The sequence below is a fragment of the Tupaia chinensis genome, unplaced genomic scaffold (genome assembly GCF_000334495.1).
Source record: "Tupaia chinensis unplaced genomic scaffold, TupChi_1.0 Scaffold000548_1, whole genome shotgun sequence".
Taxonomy (NCBI): domain Eukaryota; kingdom Metazoa; phylum Chordata; class Mammalia; order Scandentia; family Tupaiidae; genus Tupaia; species Tupaia belangeri.
Window position 1 is genome coordinate 1,392,761 of NW_006160060.1, and position 7,434 is coordinate 1,400,194.

Here is a 7,434-nt window from a genome sequence, read left to right on the forward strand (position 1 = left end):
GGGGAGGGGTCTGTCCTGGGGGAGGGGGCTGTCCTGAGGGGAGGGGGCCGTCCTGGGAGAGAAGGAGCAGTCAGTCCTGGGGGATGGGGCAGTCCCGTTGGGGAGGGGGCTGTCCTAGGGGAGGGGCAGCCCAGGCTCTGTGGTACAGCTGTGGCAGAGGGGCCAGAGGAGCCGAACCCATGTGAACGCTGGAAGAACTTGGAGGGTCCTAGGACGGCAAAGCATGCCTGGGGAGGCCAGGAAAAGAATCTGTGAGTGCACCACGGAGGCTGGAGGCAGGACCGTCCTGTGGGCCCCTCCAGATGTGAGACTGTGGACTCCTTTCATTTCGGAGGGCAGATCTCAATCTTTGTCTGACGCTTAGTGGAGATTTAAAAAGACCCAGGCCTGGGCCCCACCTGCCCTTCAAACCAGAATTTGAGAAGAGGGACCGGGGAGAGAAAATGTCCCAGACGGGAATTTCAAATGGCATAAGGGTCTTACCCCTTTTGGAGGTGGAGTTTAACTCTCCACTTGCGAGGAATGGAGTCAGACAGGGAAAATGGAGCCTGCCTGGCTAAGGGGGCTTGTAGGCAGGGAAGCCTGGAGGCTTCCCCAGAGCTGATGTCACCAGTGAGGCTAGGTGGGGACCTGGTACACTGACACCCTGTGATGGGAAGGGCATCTCACTTCTGCCATTCCCCCAAAACCCACATCCCTTTGAGGCTTGGGAACAGTGTCACCAAACCCAGGTGGGGACATTCCACAGGATGTCTGGCCAGTCAGGCCTGTTGAGCAGAGTCATCAAGGAGAGGCCCGGAAACTCTCAGACCCAGAGAGGCCAAGGGGCAGTAGTGCCGGCAGGCAGTATGGGCTCCTGGACGGGGTCTGGGAACAGAAGCAAGGACATTGGTGGGGAACTGGTGAGAGCCAAGCCAAGGTGTTCTGTGAACAGTCTGCAAGAGTACGAGGAAGGGCGGGTTCTGAGCTGAGAGCCCAGGCCCCATCAGCTCTCGCTCTAAGAGGTGGCCCTGGGGCTCACTCTCCTTCCCCACCTCTGCAGAAGGAGCACAGTGAAGCCCAACATGGGGACTCCCTTAAATACCGCACACATCGATGGACTGGATGGTTCAGTCCCGGGGTCACTGGAGATGGGCTGGGACTGCGAGATTCAAGTGCTTTATGTACTTGGGTATTAGTCCTTTATAAGATATGAGGTTTGCCCATATTTTCTCCCACTGGAAGAAAATGATTCTCCCTTAGGTCACCTTTTCCTGGTTGCTCCCTTTCCCGTGCAGAAGCCTGTAAGTCTGTTTTTCGCTCTCTGACTTTGTTGCTCTGCTTTTGAGGTTATATTTAAAAAGCTAGTTCTCAGATCAAGGCTAGGAAGCTTTCTTCCTACATTTTCTTCTAGCAGTTTTGTGGTTTTAGGTCTGTTTAAGACTAATTCATTTTTTGATGATATGTGTGCATGTGTGTGTGTGTGTGTGTGTGTGTGTGTGTGTGTATGTGCTTTAGAGGTTTTTGCTATAGGGTGTGTATGCTTGCCAGAAAGACAAAGAGGGACAGAGAGAGAGAGAAAGCGAGAAATCACCCCCCAGGGGGGGTGGCCACACCACAATCTTCTCTCCTCCACTCTCCTCTCGGGATCTTGGGCAAGCACGCACAAGTGCCCAGCGTGAGTTTTAAGCTACTGGGCCTGGGATTTGAACCACAGTCAACTACATGGGAGTCCAGAGACATAGCCATTACTCCAACTGCTGGTCCCTTTGTGTGTGTTTTAAGATAAGACCCAATTTAATTCTTTGCCATGTGAATATCCAGTTTTTCCAACATCATTCGTTGAAGAGCCTATCTCTTCTCCATTCTCCATGCCCCATGGATGATTTACTTAACCATGTATGTGTGGATGTGGTCCTGCACTCTCTGTCCTGCTCCATTGGTCAGTATGTCTGTGTGCTTATGCCAGCAACACAATGTTTTGATTACTTTAGCTTTGTGATATAATTTTAAATCAGGAAGTGGGAGGACTTCAGCTTTCTTCTAGCTCAAGATTGCTTTAATTATTCATGGTATTTTGTGGGGTACGTATGAATTTTAGGATTGTCTTTTCTAATATTGTAAGAAATATTATTAGATTCTGGTAGGAAATATATTGAATCTATATTGTAGATAGCTTTGTGTAGTAGCACATTTTGACAATATTAATTCTTCCAATTCATGAAAACAGAATGCTCTCCCATTGTTCTGTGTTTTCCTTAATTTTCTTCATCAGAGCTTTATAATTTTCAAGTGTGCAAAATTTTCACCTCTTTGCTTGACTTTATTCCTAAATATTTTTCTTTTTGTTGCTATTATAAGTGGAGTTTTCTTAATTTGTCTGTTATTGGGATGTTGAAAAAATCATGACATATTTATTCTGTGCAAAAATTTCCTGGTTTTTCTGATAATCCATTTTGTATAAAAAAAAGTGAATGATTTTTGTATGTTGACTTTGTATTCTACTTCTTTACATAATTTATTCATTGGTTCTAATAGCCTGCATGCATGTGTGTATGTGTGTGTAATCTTTAGGGTTTCCTACATAAGTGATCATATTTGCAAACAGAGATATTTTTATTTCTTCTTTCTGATTTGGGTGCCTTTCATTTCTTCTTGTCTCAATGCTCTGGCTAGAATTTCAGAACTGTGCAGGAGAAAAATGGTGAGAGTGGGGTCCTGACCTCGAACCATCTCTTGAAGGAAAAGCTTTTTGTTTTCCCACATTGATTACGGCATTAGTGTGGTTGTTCAGGTATGTTTATCTTGTTGCGGTGAGTTCCTTCTGCACCTATGGCGTTAGCGTGGGTGTTCAGGAAAGTTGTTGTGTTGCGGTGAGCTCCTTCTGCACCTATGGTGTTAGCGTGGGTGTTCAGGTAGGTTGTTGTGTTGCGGTGAGCTCCTTCTGCACCTATGGTGTTAGAGTGGGTGTTCAGGTAGGTTGTCGTGTTGCGGTGAGCTGGGTGTTCAGGTAGGTTGTCGTGTTGCGGTGAGCTCCTTCTGCACCTATGGCGTTAGCGTGGGTGTTCGGGAAGGTTGTCATGTTGCGGTGAGCTCCTTCTGCACCTATGGCATTAGTGTGGGTGTTCAGGAAGGTTGTCGTGTTGCGGTGAGCTCCTTCTGCACCTATGGCGTTAGTGTGGGTGCTCAGGTAGGTTGTCGTGTTGCGGTGAGCTCCTTCTGCACCTATGACGTTAGTGTGGGTGTTCAGGAAGTTTGTTGTGTTGCGGTGAGCTCCTTCTGCATCTACGGTGTTAACGTGGGTGTTCGGGAAGGTTGTCGTGTTGCGGTGAGCTCCTTCCACACCTGTTTGGCTGAGAGGTCTGATCACAAGCAGTTGTCCACCTTTTCAAATGCCTTTGCTGTGACTGTTGCGATGCCGTGTGCTTCCCCTTGCTGCGTTACTGTGCCATGTCACGTGGCTCTGTCCACGTGTGTCGGAGCATCCTTGTGCCCAGGGATACATCCCGTGTCTTCGTTTACCAGAGTCCTTCTGAAGCACTGAATTCAAGGTGCTAGTGCTTGGCTGAATTTTCTGCATCCATGAGTATCAAGAATATTGTCCTGTGATTTTCATTCATTGCAGTGTCTCTGCTTTCAGTACTAAGGTGATGGTGGCCTTATTCAATGATTTTGGAGGTGTCCTTTCTTCTAGCTTTTCAAACTGCAAAGCATTTGTGTCCATTCTTTGTCTGTCTGTAGCATTCATCTGTGAAGCCATCTGGCGCTGGGCTTTTCTTTCTTCCTGGTCTTTCGGTTTTTCTATTTTGTCTATTTCTATTCTTCCTGATTTTGAGCCATCTCACTTTATTTTTTTTTCTTAATCTAGATAAAGGTATGTCAATTTGTTTCTCTTTTCATAAAATAACTTTTAGTTTTAAATGTTTTCTATTTCTCTTATTTTCTACTTGATGCACTTCTGCTCTAATTTTAATTGTTTTCCTTCTACTAATTTTAGGCTTACTTTGTTCTCTTTTCCCGCCCAGTTTCTTGAAGTGTAAAATAGATTGAGGTCTTTCTTTGTCTTAATGTAGTTGTTTATAACTATAAACTATCCTCTATCCTCTTATTATTGTTTTTGCTGCATGCTATAAGTCTTAGAATGTTTTATTTTCAGTACTATCTGCCTGGAGATACTTTTTTTTTCTTTTTTTTAAGGTTTTGTCATAGGGTGTGTGTGCTTGCTGGCGAGAGACACAGGGAGACAGTGAGAGAGGGAGTGAGAAACCACCAACTGGGGGGACAGCCATGCCACAATCCCTCCTCCTTTATTCTCCTGCTGCTTTGGACATATACGCACCTGCACCTGGAGTGATTCTCGAGCCACTGGGCCTGGGAATTGGACGGCAGTCAGCTATGTGGGAGTCCAGCACCTTAACCACCATGCCACATTCTGGTCTCATGTCTTGAGATACTTGTAAAATTCCATTTTGATTTCCTCTTGGACCAGGAGTTGTTCAATAGTGAGCATTGTTTCATTTCTGGGAATTTGAGATTTTTCCAGTTTTCTCCCATTGCTGATTTCTAGTATCATTGCACTGGGATTGGAGAAGACACTGAAATTACCCTTATCTTCTTAAATTTGCTACGACTTGTTTTGTGTCCTAACACATGAACTATTATTATTGTGGAGAAGGACCAGCAGATGGCGTAGTGGTTACATTGCTGGACTCCCATGTAGTCAAGCACAGTTAGAGACCCAGACACGGTGACTTGGAATACGTGCGCGTGCGCGCGTGTGCCCAAGATAATGAGAGGAGAATGGAGGAGAAAGGATTGTGGTGTAGTCATCCTCCCGGGGGGCAATTTCTTGCTTTCTGTGTCTTTGTCTCTTCGGAGAGTGCATGTGCCCTACAGCAAAAATCTCTCTCAAAAAATATATATTGTGAAGAACATTCCAAGTATGCTTAAGTAGAATATTTCTTCTTTGTTGGGAAGAAAGTTATGTATCTGTCTTTTAGGACCATTTGGTTTATAGTATCTTTCAAATTGGCTGTTTTTCAATTAATTTTATATGTGAATGTCCTATGCACTATTGTTAGTGGGATAGTGAAGTTCTCTATAATTATTGGGCTGTAGTTAATGTCTACCTGTGGATCTGTCAATGCTTGTTCTATATATTTAGATGCTCTGATGTGGAGAAAACATCATAACCGTTATATATTTCTGTTGACTCAATCCTTTTATAATACTATTATATGATGATCTTCATCATCATAGACACTTTTAAACTTCAAGGGTTACCACTTTCATGGAATACCATGTACATCCTTTTGCTGTGAATCTATGTATGTCTTTAAACACAAAGTGAGTCTTTTGTAGACAGCAGATTGCTGGATCTTGTTTTTTATTCACTCGGCCTTTCGTGTGGCTAATTTAATCCATTTATATCCAAAGCAATGATTGCTAGGTAAGCACTTGCTGCTGCTGTTTTGTACATTGTTTTCCATCTCTCTTACCATTCTTTGGGATCTTACTTCCCTCTTGATGCCTCCTTGTGTTATTTGATTTGTTTTTAGTGATTCTTCTCACTTTATATTTTGCATGTCTATTATAGGATTTTCTTTGTGGTCAGAATGAGGCTTGCATAAGATATTTTGTAGTTTTAGCCATCTATTTTAAGTTGATAACAACTTCAACCATACACAAAATACTATGCTTTATTTCCCCTCACTCAGAAACTTGTGTCCTTATATTTAGAATTTGCTTTTTTAAAATATCGTATATCTATTAACAAATACGCACCTTTAATTTTATATAATCATCCATCACTTATCAACAGAAACACCCCGAAATTAGCTGTCAGGTGATTTTATTGCTGTGTGAATATCACAGAGTGGGTGTCCACAGACTGAGATGGCACAGCCCACTACCTGTGAGGTCATGTGGTACAATATTATGGGATCATTGTCATATGTGTGGTCTGTCATCAATGAAATGTCACTGCAGGCTATGTGAGTGCATGGAGTTAAAAGTGATCGAACCCTCAGCACATCATTACCATCTACAGTGTTCTACTGTTCTGTTTGTTTGCAGTCTCCTTGACCAGTGAGATCTATATTTTCAAATACACTCACATAGCTGTTTAGCGCATTTTCATTTTAATTTTAAGAACTCCCTTGAACAGTGGGGATGAACTCCTTCTGTTTTCATTTGTCTGGGAAAGACTTTATCTCTTTTTTATTTTTCAAGGGATTTTAAATGATTTTAAAATGGTCTTGGGTATAGTTTTTTGGTTGGAAGATTTTTTTTTTTGAGAGGTTTTTGCTATAGGGCACGTGTGCGTGCCAGACAGACAGAGAGAGACAGAGAGACATAAAGCGAGAAACCACCCCCCAGGGGGGATGGCCATGCTACAATCACTTTTCCTCCATTCTCCTCTCAGGATCTTGGGCATGCACGCACATGCGCCCGGCGAGTTTAAGCCACCGGGTCCAGGACTTGAACCGCAGTCGACTACGTGGGAGTCCAGCAACATAGCCATTACACTAACTGCTGGTCCCAGAAGATTTGTTTTTATTGTAGCTGTTTCTCTGGTACTTTGAATATATCCCACTCTTCTGACCTTCCAGGTTTCTGCTGAGAAATTTGCTGAAAGTCTTAAGAGGATTCTCTTATATGTGATAACTCACTGTTCTCTTACTGCTCTTGACTGTTGACAATTTAATTACCACTTGTCTCAGTGTGGTCCTCTTTTTCTTGACCCTCTTGCTTCATGAATCTTGATGCCCATTTCCCTCCCAGTATTTCAGAAGTTTCCAGCCATTATTTACTTAAATAAGGTTTCTTCTCCTTTCTTTTTCTCTTATTCAGGTAAAGTGCTTCCTGTATTTTTCTAGGTAGTCATAATAAATGTGTTCTGGGACCAGCAGTTGGCATAATGGCTATGTCACTGGACACTCCTGTAGTTGACCGTGGTTCAAGTCCCAGACCCAGTGGTTTAAACTCATGCTGGGCGTACCCAAGATCCCGAGAGGAGGATGGAGAAGGGATTGTGGCATGGTCATCGCCCCTGGGGGATGATTTCACGATCTCTCTGCTCGATCTCTCTCTCGCTCCAAGCAGTGAGTGCACATTACCCCTTCTTTAATTAAAAAAAAAAAAAAAAAGAAAAAAGAAAAGAAAAGAAAATGAAAGAAAAAAAAGGACAGAAAAGAAATGTGTTCTGTGCCCCACTGGCTTGCTCAACATCCTCACTGTACTCAGAAACCCTACCAGAGCCTTTTTCATTGGTGAGTAGGTGTTAAATTGTTGTCTTTGTGAAAGGATAAGCATTGGGCTCTCATAGCCTGCCATCTTTCTGACCTGCTCTTCTCTCCCAGGACCTTTGTTCTCCAGAGCAGGCACACAGGAGGACTGCCATTTTGTTCCCTTGTTAGGAAGTGTGCAAGTACATAAATGTTTGTGTATGTAGGG